The sequence below is a fragment of the Platalea leucorodia genome (genome assembly GCF_965183815.1).
Source record: "Platalea leucorodia genome assembly, chromosome: 1".
Taxonomy (NCBI): Eukaryota; Metazoa; Chordata; class Aves; order Pelecaniformes; family Threskiornithidae; genus Platalea; species Platalea leucorodia.
Genome location: NC_138823.1, coordinates 86,146,015 through 86,171,298, shown reverse-complemented (window position 1 = coordinate 86,171,298; position 25,284 = coordinate 86,146,015).

The window sequence follows — 25,284 nt, the reverse complement described above, 5'->3', positions numbered from 1 at the left end:
CATTTTATAAAAAGCATTGATGACTGACAAAATGATGTGGAGAAGATGCTGATGCTTCTAACAAGATGTTTCCTTTCAGGATAATAGGTACTAGCAATAGTTTAGATGTATGGCAAAATTTTTATGAAATGAAAAGTTGATAATATAATAAATTTAATTATGTTTTTTTAATAGACTGGATGAGGTTGAAAGGAATCTCTGGAAATCGTCTAGTCTGATCCCAGTACTCAGAGCAGGGTCAGCTAAAGCAAGTTGCCAAGGACTGTGTTCAGTCAGGGTTTGAATATCCACAAGGTATTTCAGTTCTCCGATATTTCAATTTGTGTCCATTGCCTGTTGTTCTGTCACCAGATACCACTGAGAAGTCTGGCTCCTTCTTCTTGACTCCCTCCCATCAGGTGTATACACACATTGATCTCCTGAGCCTTTTCTTCTCCAAGCTGAACAATCCCATCTCTCTCAGCCTCTCCTCATACGACAGATGCTTTAGTCCCTTAATCTTCTTTGTAGCCCTTTGCTGTATTTGCTCCAGTAAGCCCATGTCTGTCTTTTACTGGAGGGGACACAGCACTCCAGATATATCTCACCACAGCTGAGCAGAGGGGAAAGATCACCTCTCTTGACCTGCTAGCAAAAATTTTTTCTTATGCAACCCAGTACGTTGTTAGCCCTCATTGTTGCAAGGACACGTTGCTGACTCATTGTCAACTTGTCTACCAGAACCCCCAGGTCTTTTTCTGCCAAGCTGTTTTACAGCCAATTGGCTCCTAGCATGTGCTGGTGCATGGGGTTATTCCTCCCCAGGTGCAGGACTTGGCAATTTCTGTTAGTGAACTTCATGAGGCTCCTGTCAGCACATTTTTTCCAGCACAACGCTCTGGCATATCGGCTACTCCCCACAGTTTTGTATCATCAGCAAACTTGCTGAGGGTACACTCTGCCCCATCATTCAGGTCATTAACAAAGATGTTGAACAGTATGGGCCCCAGTGTTGACCCTCAGGGTACTCCACTAGTGACTGGCCTCCAGCTGGAGGCCGATCACACTTTGTGCCACTGATCACAATCCTTCGAGCCTGGCAGTTCAGCCAGGTTTTAGTCCACTTTGCTGTCCATTTATCTGGTCTGTACTTCCTCAGTTTGTCTATGAGGATAACACCAGAGACAGTGTTGAAAGCATTACTGAGGTCTAGATAAACAACATCCACTGCTTTCCTTTGAATTAGTATCTTAACACAGTAGTTTTCTATTACTCTTTTTAAGTAAAAGGTGCTATGTACAATGCATCAAGATTGTTTAAGGCAACTTTTAGTCTGAAAAATCCATGAACTTGATTGGTAACCCAAGAAAATAGTAGTGTTTAATAATAACAATTGAGGAGCTTAGAAGTTATCTTGTATTGCCAAAGTAACTTTTTAACTGAACTTAGCCAATCTCTGATGATTTTTAAGTATTTTCAAAATCTCCTCAAGGTTTATAAACTTTCTTCAAGAATTAAGTTTAAAAAGTCTTTTTTTGAAACTGAAAAAAAGTCTTTCAGTAGTGTAGATAAGTGTCTGAAGGTGTCTGAAACAAAATTTCAATTCCTGCTAAAGTCCAATGAAACCATAAAGAAACCACAAACAGTTAACTGAATGGAAGAATGAATTCAACCTCAAAAGAAGATAGAAGCACTTCTTACCATATACACAAGCTGAGAAGAAAACACAGCATCATTACATTTGTAGTAGATTGCCTGTACAAAAGCTCCAATTTCTGAAAACTTAGCCAATGACAGTACTGAGATGATGTAAATGCCAACATCTCATTTCATTCAGATCATATAAGAAGAGAGGATTTTTATTTTCATCAACCATCTTCCAGTGACAGAAGGAATTATAACAAACCTTTTAACTGTATAACGTAATTGATATTAAGGTAAAACTCAGCAGATGTAAATATCTTGATGGTGAATAACTTTAAACTACAGAGCTATTTAAATTGATTGTCTTGAACTTCTTTATTTGTTTAAAATATTTCTGTATTGATGATTTAAAATATTTTCTTAAGCAGGGAAGAATCTAGTTGTTTAAATAGGGATGAGAAAAAGACATTTCACTGCAAGCCTACTAGTGAGTAGGCGTTACTCTGTGTTACTTGTATCTAATACATGAAGTGTTTTCAGGCAAAGGTGATTTCCAGGTTTCTGAGCAGTCCTTTAATTATTTCTCTTTTGAGTTAGAGCAAGCAGATACAAGATTAAAATAGTGAAAAATAAATGGTATTTTTAATTATCTCAACAAGAAGCTGCAAGCTACTCAAAGAGAAGGGATTAAGTTAGAAAATGAAAGCTGTACTATCTACACAGTAATAGAGTACTACAAACACCAACCAGATTTTTCAGATTATATAAATTGGTATTGACCCTTTAAAATCAGTGAAGTTACACTGACTTACATCAGCTGAGAATTAGGGTTTCTTTTATTTTTTGAAAAATACCACTGAAATATCCTTATTAAATGTATAGTACTTACATAGATGCCAGGTTAGCGGCAGTTTTTCAACCAGAATTGACAACATTAGTTTTGGGAAACTTGTACTGTATGTCTTTGCTGACACTTAGGAAAAAGTTAAGAATCAAACAGGAAAGGAATGGTGTCCTTAGACTTTCAAGTATGAGAAACCATACTGGAGTTTTTTGATTCCCTAGCAGTGCTAGAAACTGAATCCAGCTCTACTGAGTGGCTTTGGAGAAATCAGTTCTACCATACATGCTTCGGTTTTCCTTTCTGTCCTTATTTCTCTTGTTCATTCACATTCATCTTTTTTGAACATGGGTTATCTCTGACAAAAAATGACAATGGTTCACATGTAAACAGGGATTTGCAATTGCTGCAATATGAAATAATTGCTGGAGAACAGAGATCTTTCATGGTTCAAAGTGATCCTCAGGTGAGCATGTGAAATGATCTTGACAGCCCTCTCTCTAGGAACAGGGCATGTAAGATGAAGAAAGCAGCTTTAAAGCCAAATAGTCTTGGCTAAATTTACACATCTATTTTTTTTAAACAAATACATCTTTTTAATATATATTTGTTACAGACAAACAAGAAAAGACAAATATAATCCTAGTTGTTGTCATTTCTAATGACATTCCAGGCATTTTACTCCCTTCAATTTTAATCACTTACAGTTCTTCTTGCTCTGCACTAATGGCATCAAAGTGGAAACCAAATAACAATAATTTCTTTAAATAATACTTTTTTCTTAATAGAGAAAGAAAGAAAAAACAATCAAGTAGTGAGCAACTGTTCCACGTTGAAATTTCTTCATCACATCTTTATATGAATAGCTTTTAACTGGGGTTAGAATTGTGACTGGGACATAGTTAGGTTAAGTAAATATGAAGTATATTATTCCATATGTCAACAACTAAATGAAGGTATTATATGTACGTTTATAGTACATCTTCTGGACAAGATGACCTCCAGAGGTCCCTTCCAACTTAGAGCATTCTGTGACTGTGTGATTCTCTGAAATGCCCAAGAATATTTAAAAATTATCAGGAGAGTTACTTTTAAGGATTAAAGGGACTAGTGAATCCTATTTAGTCCTCTATGTTACCTTACAGTACAGCTACTTTACCTTAACTACATCCTGTGAAAACTAATTCAAAAATCCATCAATTAACTTTAAAGAGCTATCTTTAACAATAACAACAAAATAATAATAATAAAAAAGTAAGTATTAGGCTTTCTGCATTCCAGAATAAATCACATTATTTCTTGTAGCTAACCAAGTTTGAGTTTATAACACCTCTTCATGAATGTATAGTCATAACAACCTGATGCTTAACAGAAGAAGCTGTTAAATGGTAAATACAACGGCTTTCACATTTCTTACAGGAAAAATTGAAGTTTAGTGTTTGGCAATGCTTTTACTTACATCATCTACTTAGTCATGGCAGTTTGTGCTTAAAATGCTTATGCGTAAAATGTGCCAAAGTAGAAGGTTAATGATTGCTGAGTTATCAATAATGCTGACAAACTATCATTTATTAATGTTGATGCTGGTATGTTAACAAAGTTTTCAACTAGTGCAAATATTGAGAATCACTAATGATAAAAAGATCATTGCTGGTGAGCAACCTGAGTCACTTGGAAAAAGAACTGCAAGAAATATGCAAACCAAGTATTTTTTCATGGATTTGAAAAATGTATCATGTTCTTTTCCTATATTGGTCTTCCTCCTCTTTGAGAATATACTCCTGTAGCTTTGTTTCTTTTAGACAGACAATACCCAAAATTGCAAAAGGCAATGGGCTGAAGCACAGTTCACAATTATAGTTCTGTGCAATAAAAAAAAAAGAAACCCAAACCCCACAAAAACTAACTTAACTTTTGGATACACTTTTATAACATCAAATAAAAATATATGAACCATTAAAGCAGTATAGAAACCTAAAAGCTGAACTTCCAAGTCTAGGCAATGGACCTCAGGGTGATATGTGCAAGTTTACGACCCAGCAAGGGGTATTTACCTGGAAGCTTTTCATGCCTGTATTTATTGAAGGAGAACTGAGATTTACCTTAAAGCAGAGGCTTATTTAATTAGCCTGAACTCTTTATTTAATAAAATGAGCAAGCAAAGACATGAACATGTGAATTATTATGTTCTTCCAGCATCATGATACTAAGTGTATCTCCTACAAATCAGTAAAAGTAAAGGCAATTTTACAATATCTAATATCATATTTTTCTCTATATTAAAGTTTATTTCACCAAATTACACCAAATTGTCCTGCTGCAGGCTTTGATGTCAGACCTGTGCTGATAAATACCCTCTTTTGCAGATTTTTTTGTGTTATAATAATATTGGGCAGTAGGGTAGATACCTTTACATTCAGGCAGTTTCAGTTAATTCCTGTTGCTGAATATCTAAAAGCATAATGATGTAAATAGTCGTCTGATGGAAACTTACACTCAGGACCTCTTTTTACAAGCTTTTGTCTGAGCTACATGACCAGGTCTGTTCGTTCACACCTTGAAGCAGATTCAGAGTCCCACAATCAAATTGTCTCATGGGAAATAAGATCCACAGAAATGAAGTGTGGATTCTTCAGTCCCTGTTCACCTTTATCCAAGGAGATTTGCCATGAGCTTCTGCGAGTCTCCTGCCTGAAGTCCATCTAAAATACTCATTCAGACCATTGGTCATTCACACTAAGGTTTAAACACAGAACTGCTGAAGTCCTCGTGTAGCTGGTGAATGCAGTGCTCTTCAAAGACATAACGTGAAGTCCCAAAAATGTTACCACTGCACTGATGTGGTGCTGTCCCAATATGGATTAGCTACACCTCTCATGGTAGTTAACACAGTTATTCTGCTTATTGCTCTGCATTTAACTCTTTGCATATTCTGCAGATTGCTTTGTTGCGTAACATAGACATACATTATGATGGTTAATCATTTAAAGGGGGAAAAAAACCCTACCCTAAGCAGCACTGCTTACATCAGTAGTCTGTCTTTCTGTCCTCATCTGTTTCATCAAATATGTAAAATGGTTTGACTGCCCAGCTAAATGTGAGGTACCTCTGCTGTTCCTAGCAGCATTCTACTGAGGAACTGTTATTACACAGTGTCTTCACATACCTTGCATGTTTAGGAGTTTGAAGAATAGCATTCTTGCTATTCACCAGACTCTTGCATCAATGAATAGAGAGTAGGTTGGTTAGAAGAGAGAAATCTTCCATTAATTGTATTCCCTGAATATTCTCCTGGTAAAAATTTATTTTTTAAAAATCTATTTTTTCCCACAATAGCAAGGAAAATTTATAAAAACGGCTTGACTTTTAAGACAAAGCCAGTCATAGGCTTAAATTCCTGGATATGGATATTAAGTATCCTTGCTGTAAATACAAGGGGAACTGTATATGAGATTGTATTATTAACGTCACTTTTGTTCTGGAGAGATGGAAATTAAAATCTTGTATGCAAATACATTTCATTTTGTAAGAATTCCTATTGACTATGTATATTGACTCCGGATTTCTTCCTTTTTCCTTTACCTTTTTCTTAAAATAAATATTTTAACAATTTTTGCTACTTTTTAAAAATGTAAAAACATGTCAGAGTGAGTGTGTTATTTAAGGTCTTTTTCTGTGATCTAAGGAAAGATTTAGTGTTTAATGAACAGTGGCTGTTAGTTCACAAGTGGTATTTTAAAAGGTAAAATGTATTACTGCATTACAAAGATTTTTGATTCTTGTGTCTTCTATTTTGAAGTGATTGCTAAACATTTCCATTTCCCTTTTCCAAGTTTAAATAATTTGTGGCAGAAAATACAGCTGATTGCTTTTACTGAAAAGTATTTCTAATTAGCTCTTAAAGTAATATTCTCTGAAGGGGGATAGGACTCTCACAGATCACTTGTTGCTTTATTTCTCTCATCCATCTTTTCAGGCATCCTGACATTTTACAGTGCATTATTTTTTACACACCCTAAATTGAGGCTCTTAACCTGATCCTAGAAAGAATATTTTTCACTAAAGAGGGAAAAAATTGACTTTTGTTTTTGTTCAGACAATCTCTAGGCCACCTGACTTAGTAACACATGAACAACTGCTGTGCCGTACTTCTGTTCAAGTCTGTGTCCAAAGACAGTGCCACAAAGACTTACTTTTTTAAAAAAAACTGACACTTTTTTATTGGTGCTTATTAATGAAAATACAAGGTGACCTTATTATTTTCTCTCTTTTTAAAATTTTTTGTTGTGTTGGGACTGAGGCTAGAGATAATTGGCATACTTCTTAACAGTCTCTAAAGACCAATTAACAACAGGGAGCCATGTACTCTGCCAGTCTGAGTTTCAATTAAATGTCTAGTCCAGGAGGAGCTAAACTAACACATAGCTATTGAACAGCAGTTACACTATTGATATAGCTGAGTCCACTGCTGAGGACAAAGACTCTTGCTTCATGACAGATGGCCTAATGCTCTGGCAATTAATACATTTTAATGACTTTTAAATCTTTCTGACCTTTTGCTTTTCTGTGTCTGAATTAGCAGGGCACAGTTTTATTAGTGGAATGGAAGTTTAAGGACACGTGATATCTTTTCAGGAACTCCCTTCTATTTTTTATTTTAAATGTTAAATGTATTCTGTTGACAAGCATTAACAGCTTAATTTTATTCAGTTAGGACTGCAATGTACTAATTCTGACTGTAGGAAAGGTGATGATTTCTGGTGAGATCCTGTTGTTACTATAGCTGGGCTGCCAATGTAGTTAGGGATTAGAGAATAGTAATAATTAATAAGTATTAATAAGAACTCAGTGGTCAGGATACATGTAATGGAATTCAATACTTTTATCCTAAGTCATCATGTCCTAGAGTTGTATCTTTAAAACATAATTTTCCAAAAATAGAAACTCAAGATTCAAATCAACATGGTATAGATTGCCATGTAAACATTCTCTTTAAAATTACAGAAGCATCTGCAAATTTTGGTTAACTAATAAAATAAGTTGGAATCTAAGAAAATGCAGTCAACCTACACATTATCTTAAATCTTTCAAGTACTAAAAAATGTACCAGAATTTCCATCATTTACTTGTTTCTTCCCCCAAAATATCATCAATATAAAATAAAATAAAATAAAATAAAATAAAATAAAATAAAATAAAAATAGTAAAAAAGGAAATTAATATGTCTCTCAGGCATACTTTATCCTGAGTCAGTTTTTCACACATGGCTAGATAAACTTAGGTATCTCACCATTTTTTTTCTGGCTCTAAATAGAAGCACAAGTTTCTGAAATAATAATCACCCATAAGTCTAGTAAAAATAATAATAGAAATTATAAGTGCTCGGTATTTGCAAAAAACAAACTCAGATCTAAAATCATGGAAAAAGGATGAAAGAAACAAATTATTAGGTGCCTAGCACACATTGACAGTGTTTTTAAGTATTACTCAATTACTTACTTTTCTCATTTTTTTTAATAGAATAAGGATTGGACTATTTGTGTATGCATTTGCATTTTGCACAGGATACAATATTTCAATGGGTCATTATATTTTTTCCATATTTCTATGCAACGTACATCATCTAAATAATGAACTCACTTGAAAGAAAACAAAGAACACACACAGTTATACATTGGCTTTATTTATAGATTACAGAAATGTTAGTAGTCTGCTTAAACCTATATTTGTAGTCTAAGAACATAAATGATGAAGGCAAAGCCTTTTCATTTAAAATCCATCTATTGTTTGTCTTTTTTCCCCTAATATCAAGTATTAAGATGATCTGAAATGAATTTCTCATATTAATACATAAAAAAGTTTTGATATTATCTTGACTACATATAGCTTCAGTGATACACATTTATTAATAATAACAGTTAAGTGACACTCAAAAAATCTATAATAAAATTTTTTGTTCCATAAAGTATCAATTAAAGTTAAAAAATTCACATACTTTAAAAAGACCCCACATTCTTAGAAATTAAGATTTTATTTCTCCCGAAATGTGTGGGAAAAAAAAAAAAAATAACAACCCTGAAGTGTTAAATTAAACCTCTGTCGTCCATATCAGCCTCTTGGGGATTTCATATATACATGTTTCAGACATCAATAGATAGACAACTCAGTCAAGCTCCTAGTTAAAACAGCCATAAACTTTGGGAGTTATTCAGCTGACCAAACTTATGTGTGCTCTCTGAAATCCACTGACTTCATTGATTATGTCTTTTTTGGCCAATGAAAGTTTCCACATCTAAATTGTATGCAAAGACTTTAATACCTAAATTTGTGTGTCCAGAAATGGATCTGCTTTCCATCTGTAATGGTATCTAGAAGTAAGATTCTGCTCCTGTTCATGGAAAATTTTGAAATAGCTAATTTTATACTGATTTTTAAATACTGAAATATTACATGTAATAGAACCATTCTTTTCTTTGTGGATCAAAGTTGGGGTCTCAGTTTTATATTCATATTTGTTCATCTTGTTCTTTTTGTTATTACTTGTTACTATTTTACTGCACAAAAGAATTTAAAAAATACACTAAATTTAAAGCAGTGGAGAATTAGATACCTTAACATGTCTAGGCAGGCATGAATTCTGTTTTACCAAGTTTTAACATAAAATCAATCTGAAAAATTGTCTATATGTAATGACAAATGTAAAGCCCTTCTAAATAGTTGAAATATATCTCACAGTAAAATTTGGCAATAAATCGGCTGCTCTTACATGTGGTTTAATTGACCTTGCTTGAGAATTCTCCCAGCTGTTTTAAAAAGTGAAATCTCTGGACTCTAGTTCTAAGAAATATTCATCATTTTGATACTTCCTAGGTATCTTCCTTGAGATACTTGTCTTCCAAGGTCTTTCTTGTGAGAACTTTTCAGTGTGCACACAAGAATCTAGTGAGATTTTGTCAGAGAAAAATAAAACATAAAAGAGAACAGGACTGAAGACTCCACTCTTCATCTTTGTAAGATGAACAAAGTGAACTGAGAGTCTAGATATTTTTTTTTCTGTTGAAGGTTGGACTATTCAATGCTATGGAATTGATACTTCCACATTGTCTCTGCTGAACATGGACACTGTTTATTATTTGTAGGTGATCTAAAAAAAAAAAAAAAAATCTAAAAGATTGGCTAAAGTGACTATATCGTTCTGTTTGTATTTTGTCGGGTATACATTAGGTCCCTCAGCTCCCAAGCAGGCCTTTTCTAAGCTAATTCACAGTTCACAAGGGAAAAAGGAATACCAGATGAAGGATGTCGGGACCCTTTTGCAGTATAGCAACGCATAAACTGCGGGTGAATATTTGACCATCTAGAGATAAATGGAAGGCTCACCAAGCAAACAGCACCATAGAATTATGCCTGAAGTTAGGAAAACGGGATGTATTTGGAAGTGAATGAGGTTGGTTCATTGTCTTCAGAAACTTCAGGTACACTGTAAAACCTATAATTATTCCCCCCTTGTCAAAAAAGTTTTTTTTTTTTTCAGCACACGGCTTTACAAGTTAACCTAGCAACTTTAATATCTCATCCCAAGTGAATAAACTTTTCACTTATTTGGGAGTTTACTTTGCTCTTACGTCTATGAAAATGTGTGGGTCTTGTTGTGGTTGAATTTCTTTTTTTTTCCTTTTCGTATTCTTAAATAAGGAACCTGTAAATGGGTAGAAACTTTTAAGTTTTGTCTTTCAAATAGTGTTTGTATATTGTTTTAATTAGTCTGTAGAGATAAGTTTGTTCACATGTAAGTCTGTTATCTGCTTTTTACAAATTTACTTCTAATCTTGGTTTTTATCTTTCATAGACTTATGATTTGGGGGATTTATCGGCATGTGAGAAACCAAGAAATATGCATTTTACTTTCCATTTAGGTCTTCACTCTTCATAGCAAGTGACTATTGAACTGAAGAAGTCAGCTTTTATTAATAGCTTGGTTATAATTTTATTGCTCAGAAAGCACACCAAGCTGACAGCACTCTAGACTGATATCTTTTGTTTATCCAGGTATAAGTACAGGATCATTAAATCCATGCTTTTCATTAGCCCTATTCAGTAAAATTCCAGCTCCATTTAGGTGTATGATACCTTTGGGCCATACTTAACCATACTTAAAGCTAGTTCAGGGTATGTGAAGTTCTAGCTCTGTAGTGCATGGTTGGTATGTTTTTATAGGGTTTTATCTTCTTTTTGCCTTTCCCTTTCTGTCTTTCTTTCTCACTTCCTTCTTTCTCTTTCCACCCTTCCCCTTTTCCTTCCCCTTCCCCTTCCATTTCCCCCCTAAACCAAACACCATCCTACATGGAACTTTCCACCATTCCCTGCTACCTTAATGAAATAAAATCCATCTGCTAGCCAATGTTATTCCTATCTACAAAAAGAGCGTGAGGGAGGGCCCAGGGAACTACAGACCTGTTAGTCTAACCTCAGTTCCTGGAAAAATTATAGAGAAGATTATATGAAAAGCATTTAAAGAATAATGCAATCATCAGGCACAGTCAACATGGGTCCACAAAGGGAAAGTACTGTTTAAGTAATTTGATATCCTATGACAAGGTCACCCACCTAGTGGATGAAAGGAAGGTGGTGGATATAGTTTTTCTGGATTTTAGTAAGGCTTTTGATACTGACCCTCACAGCATCCTTCTGGACAAGTTGTCCAGCTGTGGGATGAGCGGGTTTACTGTGCATTGGGTGAAGAACTGGCTGAATGGCAGGGCTCAAAGGCTTGTAATGATTGGGGCTACATTTAGCTGGTGACCGGCCAGTTCTGTTCAATATATTTATCAAGGATCTAGATGCAGGAGTTGAATGCACCATCAGCAAGTTTGCTGATGATACCAAACCGGGAGGCGCTGTTGACTCTCCTGAGGGACAAGATGCCTTGCAGAAGGATCTAGATAGATTGGAGCATTGAGCAATGATTAACGGGATGAAATTTAACAAGTCCAAATGCTGGACTCAGCACCTAGGATGGAGTAACACCGGGCACAAGTATAAATGGGGAGAGGAGTGGCTGGAGAGCAGCCCTGTAGAAAGGGATCTGGGAGTGTTGGTTGACAGTAGGCTCAATATGAGTCAGCAGCCTGCCCTAGCCGCCAAGAGGGCAAACCGCATCCTGGGGTGCATTCAACACAGTATAACCAGCCAGTCAAAAGAGATGTTTATCCTGCTGCATTTAGCATTGTTGAGGCCTCACCTTGAGTATTGTGTGCAGTTCTGGGCCCCACAATTTAAGAAAGATATGAAGGTCCTTGAATATGTCCAGAGGAGGGCAGCAAAGCTGGTGAAAGGGCTGGAAGGAATGTCTTATGAGGAGCAGCTAAGGACTTTGAGCTTATGTGGTTTGGAGAAAAGGAGGCTGAGGGGCGACCTTGTTGCTCTCTACAGCTTCCTGAGGAGGGGAAGTGGAGAGGGAGATGCTGATCTCTCCTCCCTGGTATCCAGTGATAGGACGCGTGGGAATGGTTCAAAGTTGTGCCAGGGAAGGTATAGATTGGGCATTAGGAAGCATTTCTTTACCGAGAGGGTGGTCAAACACTGGAACAGGCTCCATAGAGAGGTGGTTGATGGCCCATGCCTGCCAGTGTTGAAGAGACATTTGGACCATGCCCCTAATAACATGTTTTGACCTTTGGTCAGCCCTAAATTGGTCAGGCAGTGGGACTAGATGGTCATTATAGGTCCTTTCCAACTGAAATAGTCTAGTCTAGTCTAGTCTATCTCAGTCAGGTTTTACATTTGTAGGGCATTTCATTTGCAAAAAAAATATTGGCAGGCAATTAATTATGTATACAAAAACCTTTTCCCTTAAAACACAAGGTAATGGTGCATATACATGCTTTTAAATAACAGTGAGCAAAATATCAACTTCAGAGGAATCTGAATATCCCAGTCATGAATTTGTTCCTACTCCAGTACTGTTTTTGAAGCTGTACTTGTTTTGAGCTTTAAAAACGTTAAGACCAAGATAAGCTCAGGTATTCAAAGGCTACATCTGTTCAAAGCTTACAGATGGTCTTTTGTGTTATCTCTGGGCTCTGTATAATTACATGTGACACTGTGCTTCTCAGCGAGGTGTTGCAGTGTACAGATACATTACAATTGAAATGTTCCAAAGGGTTTTCCTTAATACTTATTATTACCTATTCCTCAGCGTATTCACCATAACCTCAAGAGCAAAGATTAAGTTCTTGGACATTGATTTGTACTTGTTGCAGAATCCCTACAGTTGAAAAAGTCTGTCTTGTTAGGTTAAAAAATACTGAAAAACTTTCCTTCTCTTCCTGCATAATTTAATAGAGAAAAAAGATGTGCTTTAAGTTTTTCAAACCACGCTAAAGGAAATTATCTTTTTGATATTGACATAAAATGCATAAGATAAATATTAAAAACGTGCTTTCTAGTAACATCAACACTAACCTTTCGGTTCATGTTATCTTTAGTATTCTTTGACTTTCAAGTTTATCTCTTCAGTGAGCATTCCTTCTTTCTGCCTTCTCAAATAAGCTAGCAGTCTTAGAAATGCTTATTCTATTTGACTGCAGAATCTCCCTGGTTTGCCTCACAGAATAAAGATGAAAGGGTTAAATACAGCAATGTGTATATGCACTTGGTTGAAGAAATGTGTGGAATTTCTTATGGATGAGACATATACACCTGAGTATTGAAACAAAAAGGAAGAGAACTATCTTGAATTATTTATTCTCCTAGATTCCAACAGCTCTTTTCTCAAAAAAGCACTTTTCTGTTGAATAAATAACCAATTCCCAAAGGTATCCCTGCTACAGTTGAATCTTATTAATCCTAATATGAAGGACAGGGAGACTTTCTTTTAAGCAACCAAAACACCATGCAGTATACGAGGGAAGAGAAATGTGGCAATATTGTAGACAATTTTTGTAGGGGAAAAAAAGAAAAGCTGTAGTATATTGCTTAAAGTGTATTAGACTGTTTTAAACTTTCAAATCTCTAGGTGCATAGCTTGAATATTGCTAGTTTTTCTATTTTTTTAATAAATCTTTGTACTACGAAGTGTATGCTGTATCAATGCAATTCAGTGGTAACTAGTAAACATTTGTCTGTATTGTTAATTACAAGAATAAGTAACAACAGGACAATTAGATAACTGCTTCTGCTTTCTAAAAGAGAGCCTTGCAAATAAATGTATATAATCTGTTGGAGGTCTATTCTTTTCATCCAACAAATTCTCAGTACCTCTTGACACTAATAAGAGCTATCTGTATGCATCTGGATGAGAACTGAGCAGATTGCTATTTATAAAGCTTGCTGCAACTTCATCTGTAACTACCAAGCAGACTTTTGCCCACTTAAAAGTATAGGAAAAGCAAATACTGGCCAAATCATGATGTTCTTACTGTTTTCTGCTGAGCTTTTATTTAGTCCTTACTAAGCACCCCTTTTGTGAATTCTGATTTCCTAGTCATATTTTAGAGAAGTTCAGCTCCATTGGAGCTATGCATAGCATTCATTGAAGTAGAATTGGAACCATGAGCTCACTAATTAAAACTGCTATTTTTCAGAAAATTTGTTTTTTAATTATATTTTTAAGTGTAAAGCTTTTTTCAACAGTCTGTATTCAGCAAAATCATCATTAGCATAGTTTTCTTAATTCTGGCGATATCTTGAATACTCAAAAAAACAAAATAATAATTGAGCCTTCCAGTTCATCCTCTTCTGTGGAAGTATTTTGAACTTAATAAATGCTTTCTTTTAGTTTTATCTTTAGAACCATTGCAGTTTAATAAAAAAGAAAAAAGCCCCAAAACAACCAAACAGAATTTGCTGCAGTTTTTCAGTTGATCTTTAACTTCATTTACCTTTCAGAATGTGAATCACTGTAAATGCCTTTTTACATTAAGCAACAGATGATATTAAAGGAAACCCCTCCATGTATACCTATTAAGTGTATTTATTTTTCCTATAGCCATGAAACTGTGCAGTTAACAGGGGCAATGCTGGCTTAAGTAAAATGACTTCTACAGTGTGAACTTCATTGTGGTAAAGAGCCCAATTTTTCAAAGAAAAATTAAGTTTTTTAAAGAATCACACAGCTTTTTGACTCAAAGTGCATAACGCTTTTGAGCATAGAGGTTTATCCTATTAATTTCTGTTTAATATGTGTTTCTGTAGACCTGCATAAGTTTTTGCAGGATTGGAACCTGAAAGTGGTATTGGCTTTTGGAATTGGGCTGTGTGAATATTGCAGTTTTTCTTTACTTAAAATAAGGAAACCTCCATAACAAAAAGCAGTATTAGTAACTGAGGAATTACTAATAACTGTAGAGAGAAAATATACTAACTTAAAATGTCATCCAGGCAGTTTTAAAATATGTTCCAAGAAGATAAAAAAACAAATAACAGAGAGAAAAACAAATACATAAGGCATAATCTTTGCAAATACTGACTTTTGAACACTATTTCTAATGTTTATTGAATATGGAAACTCAATTGTCAGTAAAAGTCAAACCAGCGAGTGAAAGCGTTTTACATTTTATCCCACTTCCCTTGAGAAGAGAGTATTTTCAATGGACAATGGTAGAATCAGATCAGATTTTTAGGAGCACTGATGGCATGTGGATGTAATTGTTTTTCTCTTGCTTGCTTTTCTATTGATTGAGGTAGAAGCTTGAACTTTTTCTTTGTAGGCAGACCTCATGGCAACAATTTATTCAATTGTCATCTTTTAACCAATCAGTGTAATATGTTTTAAATGGTACCATACTAAAAGATAAATAGAAAATCGTAATAAACCCAAATGTCTGATTTCCTATAGATACATTGCATCAGTTCTTGAAGAACGAAGTTTATTTCAAAATACTGATTTCCAGATAAATGTCCAAGTGTGTTCAGTTTCCACTCTAAGAACCATTTGTCTTCCCATACAGTAGCTGAGATCAACAGAAGAACGTCATTTCCAGGTGATCTTCAAGTTATGTGGGACAACCTTGTTTCCCCTTGAGTATTCTTGTAAACAAGCAAAAAGTCAAGGGAAAGCTGTCGTCTTAAAACTGAGGAACTGACATTCTTCATGATTAGCCAGTTAAAGCTGAATCTTTTCAGTAGTTTAGATGATTTAAACAAATATCCGATGCTCATATCACATATTAGAATAAACAAAGTTAGACCACTTCATATCTTACCTGAAAAAATGTTGACCAAATGCAGAATCATGTGGAAAAAGAAGACCACTTTCTACAGAAATACCTAAAAAAAGGAAAATATGCAAGAAACATAAAAATACAAGCAATGCTCTGCAGAAATACCTTTATAGACTATCTGGAAGAGACACGAAACAGTGTATCAGTGAAATCTGCGTATTAAACTTACTAGGGTGGAATTGTCAGCATTAGTCAAAAAAGAGGAATAAGAAATGAAAGAGTGTTCAAACACGGACAAAAACAAGATGAAAGTCATCCTGGGGAGAGAAGCAGTTAATATAACTAACTGAGGAAAACAAACCAGCATGCTCATTGTCAGCTGGAAGGCAGTAACACTGGAAAGAACAAGGCTCACTGTCATCACAGGGGACAGCTACATTTCCATGAGCACATCAGGAAAAAGCAGCAGAAAGACTAATGCAATGTTGGGCTTTTTGCACAGCGGCAGCATTAGTAATGACAATAATAGACCCTTTAGAAATGTGGTCCAAGTGTGACCACATCCTGCTATGTTACTTCGATTGATTAGAATTATTTGTGCAGTTATTATAATGCGGTTCAATGAAATAATAGGGAAAGAAACTAATAAAGGTAAAAGGCATTTAATTGCAAAGGTAATTGTTAATCTGTTTAAATACAACCCCTTTTTTCCCTAGAAGTAATAAAATATGTGTTCCTTTATAGTTTAAAGACTGCAAACCTTAAAATATCTGTGGAGATCAATCTTTCTCAGCCTCCTTGAGAACAGGGACTGTTTAGTGGATGTTTTCCATTTTGGATTTGGATGTTTCTAGAAAGAAAATATAGTTACTTTTTTAGTATATGCTTAAAGTGTGTCTTCATTCTGTACACCCATATCTGTGGAACAGCTAGGTTTCCAGCATTGGAAGAAGTAGTTTTCCTCTATTACTATGCCACCACATCTACCATAGAAATTACCTGGCCTGCCAAGCAGGACGTCATTCTAAGACAAAGATGAGAGATTGGCACAGTGACATATGACCACAAGTAGGGGTTATCTGGGTATTCTGTGATGGATGCTGCACACGAAGAATTTCTAAAACCTGAAATGCTAAAAAAGTTTTCCATTTCTGGCAGCAGTTGTCGTTGCCTTTGCGTTGGCATTTTTCTAAAAGCATTTGTTTCAACTACGCTATTATAAGGTCCTTTCAAGTATGAATATTGAATCTTTAACATTACTGTATTGCTTCAAGAAATTTTATGTGCTTCGTCCAACTCATATTCAGACTAAAGATATGTATCATGCAAACTGAGTTTTAAATCCTCTCTCCAGAACTTGTCATATCCCAAAGTCAGCTCCAGACTTCAATCTCTGCACCTAGCCAGTTTAAACGAAAGAGAAAATATTGCCACTTGGAGTGCTCAGCTAAAAGAGCCACTGAATGCAGAGGTATTTATTTCCCTCACCAAGAGAGCATCTTTAAAATAAACAATACAAACAGCTTGTAGCACAGGTAACTTCTCTCACAGATCCAGTTCTTCTAAAGCAAGACCTAAAGGCGGTTTCCCAGCACTCCTAAGCATAAAACAAAAGTCTAGCAGCACAGTCTTTGCTCAGCACCTTCTGAAAGAGCCAGTCATGAGCTTCAAGAAAATTAACCAGTTAAGATTAAATGCAGATTATTTGTTATCAGTAGAAAAGAGAACAGTGTAACCAGAGAAACATTTCCAGTTTCTTGGCATAGATAAAGGAAATCAGAGGAAGTGAAAACATAAATCTCAAGGGTTAATGTTGTCTAATGTCCACTTATCTCAGGTGGAGGGTAAAGAGCCAATTTTCTAATCTTCTGCAAGTGTTTGGCTTGTGTATGTACCAGGTGCCTCTGGTGTACCCCTGTGCTGAAAGGAAAGGCGGTGCAGGAATCTTTTTATTTATACTGCTCTTTACCAGCTAACAAAATCTGAGATCTCCCCACAGAGTGTCTGTGTCACACCTCCTGTCCCTGCTTGGTGCAGGAGGTGAAGGCAGGGACGAGCAGGTCCCTGTCTCAGAGCCACTGGCTGCTCCGTGCAGGTCGGGCAGCCCCAGTGTGAAATCTGCCCTTGGAACAAGTCAGCAGCAAGAGATGAAGCTTCTGCAGAATCAGAGAGAAATCCTGTTCGTATGAGTCCTGAGTTACTACTTTTCCCATTGTTTGCAGCAGTGCCTGAAGACTGTATAAAAAAGTCTTTATGTATTAATTGTTATGAATCCTTTAATAAAAAAAAAAATACTGCCATGACATTAAATTATTAATGATATGAGTGATTTTTTAATAGAAATACCCAGTCACTATAATGTCTGAGCAAATGACTAAAGCTGACTATTCCTGTGAAATGTAGTAAATTGATCAATTCCGTGGGAGTTCCTCATTTACTGTTTGTTCTTATTAATTTGAATTCAGGAATCAAACCTGCTCAATAATCTTGTGAAACACAAAATACTTCTTCTTTGGCCAGCTCTAAAGAGTGCTAAAGAAGTAACAGTTGTATGGTTATGATATTATAGATGAAAACTATAAAGATATTTCCTTCTACAAAAGTTACTTGTTTTCTGTTCCAGTCTTACAGCTGTTATAACAGTTTAAAAACCAAATCACATAAATTAATACATAGCTTGAATATTTTTTATATACTTCTACATATGTGAATGACTACACTTAAGCAAGGCATCATTTGAACAATATAATCCAGACAGATCAAAGGTTCAGTCACTATAAGAATGAAAACACAGGATTAGAATAGCAAAATGTAAAGAAGTTTTAACTATTGTGGTCTTGCTGTAATACTGTTTTCTTGTTAACTTTCCAACTTTTCCACGAAAAAGTAGTCTTCTACCTGGAAGGATCTTGTGGTGAAAGCATAATATAGTTACAAGTAGTGCCCTACAGCTCTCACTTTAAGACCTGCTGATTGACTCAAGCAGTAGAAAATTAACGTAGAAGGAAGTTGTTCTTATTTGGTAACTTTTAGTGTGCTTTTCTGCCTTTGAGATAATTTGAAACAATTTTTATCAATTTTTTGTTGGGAGTGATTAATCATTAATAAATGGTTCTTGGTATGAACAATTTAGAAAGAATTATTCCTCAGAAATATAAAAGAATCTTTTACGTTTAGCTACAGTATGTGACACAGTGACTACTACCTGTGACACTGAAGTGGCATTCAGGAGTATAGGAAGGACAATGCCGAAGGCATTTTTAGTAGATTAAAGAATGACTATGTCTTATTTTGATAAGTTAGGGGTATCTGCTTCCGCAGACTTGTTTAATGAAAAGCCCCATGAAATAACACACCTTTTTAGCACTGCATTCTTTGATCTGATCCTTTTCAAAATATCATCACTACCACCATTTAAAATATATCATAGATTTATGTAAAGATAGTTAAACATTAAAGGTGCAATTTAGATGTGCAGAATTATAACCTTAAATACAAGAAAATCCAAAGAATTTTTCCTGGGGTGGATTTTAATGATCAGCTGTATTACACACAATCAAAGCACGGAAGAGACTGCAGTGAGGGCATATGGTGTCCCAAATGCAGCAATGCAGGTTGCTAAAACCAGTAATAACTTAAAAAAAAAAAAAAAAAAAAAATCTGTGTATCATATTGCACAACCATTCACCAAACACGCAGAGATTTAGGGGCACAATAACACATAGTTATCTTTTTAAATTGAAGGAGACAGAAGCCTCAAACTGAAATAAAGAAATCCAAGGTTGTCATGTGTGTATCGTGCTCCCTCCCTCTTTACAGACCTCAAGAAAATTTCTGAATGGAAAGGAAGATGTATTGCATTATTACTCAATGATCATCTCACTGTACTGGTAAAAAATCCTACTCTGAATCATGCAGTTCCCATAGCACTGATATTCCTTTTAATTCAGGATGAAACTACTGGAAAAAATCATAAAGCCTCTGTGAGCTTTCAACTCCATTCAGTTTTCGTGCTCTTTACGTTCCAGTTTGTATGTTTCTTTAGGCTTTTGGGATATCAAGAAACCATTTTCTCAAAAACTATGAAACCAGAGGACATCTTTATAAGAAAATGGTACAAGTTTTTGAGGAAATGGCAGATGGTCATGTATGAAAAGAGGTATCTTGTGATCTAGTGAAATACACCTTTATCAGTCTCCTCCTGTGCCAGAGCTTCCCTGCATTAGTATTCAGCTGATTTGTCAGCAAAAGCCAGACGAGAGCCACAGTTCAAAGCAACCTGCAGCACCACAAGGTGTGGGGTGGGTGAGGGAAAATTCAAGACCTAAGTTAACATAGATAGAAAACATAGCCTGGGACCACCAAATTCCCCTGATTTTAAATGAAACCCAAGTGCCAAACTATTCAAGAATGCCTGTAAGAAATGGCAGTAGTTTTTACCAATATTGGCTTATATAGTATGCTGAAAGTGACTACAACAGAAAATGGGCCCAATGATTTAAGCTAATAAATATCTAAATCAAAATTAGCTTTCCAGCCTCAGAAAGACCAAAAAATATAACTTTTCAGTCTAAATCATCATTTATTGTAAGTTTACCTTTTGCAGTAGTATGTGGTTTTAATCTTTTGGTTCTAGTACAATGAAAGTGTTAAGTAGCCATATTTACAATAAAGATGAACAGTTGTACAAACATTTCATAATATTGTTATCTGTGCCTTCTGACAAACAGAAGAATTTTAAAAACCAACGGGGATTTTCTAAAGAATAAATTTCAGTTATTCTTAAAAAATAGTCCCAAATTATAAAAATTATTTTAAAACTGTACCACATGGAAAATCTAAAACATTCATTCTAATAAGAAGAGTACATCGTTGCCTTTTTTTCCTTTTTTTTTTTTGTTTTGTTTTTGTTTAGCACATCTCTAAGAAATTAAAGTTTAGATATTTAGAAGGGCAATAATAATAATAATAAGGCAATTTTTCCAGCAAAAGCAATTGATGTTTGCATATATTTTAAATATTTTCTGCAGGTGAGAATCTCAAGTGTAATTTGTGGTGATATCTCTAGAGAAACAAACTGGTATTTCTTCTTAAGATCTAATAAGCAATAACAAAATAATACATTTTCCTGGCTTTCTATTTAATTTGTTGCTTAACTCTTATTTTCTTATCATACCAAAATGAGGTAGAGATTAAAGCAGTGATGAGCCCATATAAAAGAAAACTCTACTTGCTGAAGTTAATGGTTCTGAGTGGTTTGCAATTTACATTAGACTGATTCTGTTTACCTCATGTTAGTAAGTTTCTTTATAAATATACATTAGCCTGGCTATTTCTCTTGACTGTAACTGGGAAAACTAAGAAGTTGTTTTGTTTCTGAATGCTTAGTTAGCTAGAATGATTGTATCATTATCAGTTCATTACTCAAGTTGGGTAAAATTAATACCTAGAACTGGGTAAACCATTTTGTTCATTGACATATGTGACATTAAACCAATGGAATTATTTTATCCAAGTCAGAAGTGGAAGCATGAGCTTACAAAGCCCAGCAGCAGTGACTGTACATGGACTTGAATGCACATACACCCAACAATATTCGGTTTCTGTTCTTTGGGCAGTTAAATTAGAAGCAGTTACAATAATGCCTCCTGTGAACATAGAGGGTACCATCCATGTGGGCTCATCATAAGCAGTTCCTGTTTTACATGGCTATCACAAAGTTTCAGCTTGTCAAATGGACGTGAGTTCTGGATAACGTCTATTTTTACTGTACAACAAACAGGCTAACTGAGATGCTTTTCTGAATATTTTTATAAGTGGGGTTTTTTGTTGTTGTTTTTTTTCCCCCTGGATTATAGCAAAACACTATACTGTCTCAAATTTACTATGTGTTTCTTCAGTTTCTGCCTGTAGGGTTTTACATGCAAATAAGATTCATGGATTAACCTTAAACTAGGATGAATGTAATTAAAAATATAGTCTTCCCTGTCAAGATGATCAGTTTTGAACATCCACATATATTTTAAATTCTAAATTTTCTTTTAAAAATCAGATAATTAATTTTGGCCTAAAGAATTATGCAAAATAAAACAAAGATTCTTAAACTTAATATTAAACTAAATGTTAAGACCTCTGTGCTTTTGTACCCTGAGTCGATAAAAAGTATGGCTACTTATAATTAGTAAACCCTTGGGAATAATCCCTGGACAAGTCAATAATTCATTTATTCATATTCCTGGTGTTTTCTCTTTTAAGTGGCATATTTTTTCAGCCCATGGATTCAGTCAAAAAATTCCTAGTCAGACATTACTCAGGGAAAAACCTACTGAAATATCTAGGAATTCTGAGTAAAGGCTGAATACAGATATTTGATTTGTTCTTGCAGAAAGCAGAATTACTTACACAAATAAATGTATATTTGTATTCACATTCTGTAGATTTCATGGAAAGTAGAAATTCAGATTATGGTGGATGTATTTCAGGAAATACAGGACATTCCCCATCTAGCAGTGCTTTACATTCTTCCTGGCAAGAAGCAGTTCAGAATTTTCTCTAACACATTAGATGTGCTTTAATCTTTTGTTTGATTACCAGGGTGCAATCTATTAGCAAGGGCTTTTATTTGGCAGCAGGAATTACTCCCTCCCCCCCGTGCCATTTCTGTATGTAATTATTTATATCTTTAGCTTCTAAAGAAAGAGTTGCCCTGAAGATATTTTTCCAATGTCTAACAAGAAGTATAGTAAAACAGGTATGAAAGAATTTGTTGACATTTAAATACTTTGCATACTTGCCACAGCTCCAGCTGTTACAACAAACAATCTTGTCAAAGAGAAAATTTAATAAACATCATTGCGTGACATGATTATATTGTTTTAGCTACAGCTTTTACAATGAGATAAAAACCTTTAAAAATAAAAGCTGAAAGCATGAAAGAGAACTTATAACACAACTTTGCATGTACCTCATCCACATATAAGATCCAGTTGTTGAATGTACTTTAGGCATTTAAAGATCAGCCATTTTTGAGTTATATTAGATATCCAAGTTCTCCCATTTAAAATTGTTCTGTAAAAGAATGATTCTATCTTTCAAGATTTTTAAGAAAGCCTAAGTAAAAATTTAGGGAAAATCGATGAAAAATACCCAGCTTGGCAGAGACTGTATATTCTGAAACAATCCAGAAGTCATTCAGAAATTAACTTTCCTAGAAAGTTAATATTAAAACACAGTATTTCCTTTATTACAAGCATTATCTCCCAGTCATTTTAGCTGGTGGAAACAGAAATTAAGTACATATGGTGAGTAATTACAGGAAACTAATAAAGCTATTTCTGAAAAGTAAGTGTATTTACCTGCTGAAAGAAAAAATTAAAATAAGACACTGCACAAATGTGTGATGGTAATAATCTTGGTCTTGTCTCTGATCTTTTTGTAAGTCCAGTAACAAATTAACAGTCAGTGACAGGGCACAATGAGTCCAAAATAAATACCCTAGAACCATTATTAGAAAAAGAACTTGCTCTTTTCTACTAAACTGTCTTTCTGACCAATTAACCTTAGGGAAATATCCTTCTGAAAGATCTAGAACTTCTTTCTCTATTTACAATGCCTGTCCTTCTATAATAAAAAAAAAAAAAAAAAAAAAGAAACACAGCTATTTGGAAGATCTTCTTGAAATATTTCAGTAAAATATTTATATGTCCATAAATACCATAACACAATGGTATAAAGAAGTGGAGGATGAAACAGCTTTTCAATGTTTTCCACCATGCAAGAATAAGGGACCATGCAATGACAGTTTTAGGCAGGTTTAAAGCAAACAATACAGGTTGCTTTTTCTAAAGGTGTGAGATTAAAAGTAGCTCTGATTGATTGCCCCAGAATATTATCAAGGCTAAAAGTATGTTTAGCAGCCATACAGCAGTGACCAGTAAAAAATGTCACCCAGGCACAATCTCATTTTCAGGCATATTCTTAAATATTTAATTACTTCTCTCAAAGAATTAGCATTTTCTATGCTGTTTCTTCTGCTCCTTCTCACAATGTCTGTTAGTCACCCTTCTCAGGATTTCAGGCTACACAGACCTTTCATATGGGCCATTACAGCCATTTTTATGTTCACATTACTCCAGCTCTGCTCTCTGCCTGATTTCATTTAGCTCTTTTCCACTACTTAGGAACTCCATTAGAGCCTGAACATCTGTAACTTCCTTTCCTGCAGTTAGATTCAGTGTCTTCCTTCCCAATGAGTCTCATTTCGTTCTTGCCTCTTAGCCTTTTCTCCTAGCAAGCGGAGGGTGCAGTTGCATTCTTGCCTATTTTCAGCTTTAGCACGGTATTAGATGTCCTGAAAGTGCTTTCGAGTGCGCACATTATCATCTCCTTCAGTTTGGCGTTAAGCCATGAAAAGCCTGTGTAGCTGTGGATCATGTAGGAATTATAACAAGGGTATCCAAAGATGCTAGCTTAGTGGAACTGAGTTGTAGGAGCTGCTAAAATACTGCAGTATTTTCAGGTTTGGTTAGGCTCAGTAGACCTTTGGTATCACAGGCACCGTCTTGGGACAGAACAGTCTCAGTCATTTCAAGAGTTTTCTACTTTCAGCTCTGCATTGGGACAGGGCGCAGGAACAAAAGGCAGCCATTAGCAGACTAGCAACCCAGTTGGAGAGCTGAGGCTGACTGAAGCAGAAAGTGCAACGCCCGGACAACATAAAATATAAGAAAAGGTTATGAGTACCTGAGATTCTCTGTATGATCAGCAAAGCCTGAGATAAGACACTAAACAAATTTGTGAAGTACAAGACTATTTTTTTCTGATTTAACAGGTTGTACTTGTCCTTGATAAGTTATCTTAGCTCTCATATGACGGGAAATATGTACACACGGAGAAATTAATCTGCAACCTTTACAGAAAAGAATTATATTGTTTTCTGTGTTTCTGTTTATGAACCTTGAAAAAGTTCTGGAGGCCAGGAAGTGTCACATTTTTCTTTTTCAACAGACAGTAATTAAAACAATGGAATATAACAAGTTTTCTTATATGAGTAATTTCTGAGGTGATTAGTAATCATTTGAGTGCCTAGGCGGTAGGACTTTTTGTTTTCTACTAATTTCCATGTTGCTTTCTCTATTCTGCTTCCCAAGCCTAACATTTCTTTATTTTAAATTGTCAGTTTTTCAAACAAAAGCTTCGGCAATATTCGAATTTCCATGACCAGAAGTTGTTTTTAATGAATTTTGGTCATGATTGCTTTTATTTCCAAGATCTAGAGTATGTGTAAACAAATTAGGAAAATAAGCCCACACAGACACACACAGAATTACTCATGCATATATTCTGCGTGTAAAGCAGGTAAGTCCTTGTGTAACATCTTTTTATAGAATTTAATAAGGATTACATAAAATGGTCTATGCAAGTTAACTAGGATCCTGTAGTAATACATTCAAAACCTATGGGATTTAACGAAGGACTGTAATAATTCCTTTAAAGTTTTAAACCATCTTTAGACTATAATATGAAGTTACAAAATGTAGTCAGTTTAAAAACCCTATAGCAAGACCATTCTCCATTAAGTTCTCAGATTATTTTTCTGTGTGGGAACAGTTTACCTTTCGAATGTGAGTGCTATTAGCTGAAGTAACCTATGGCCTA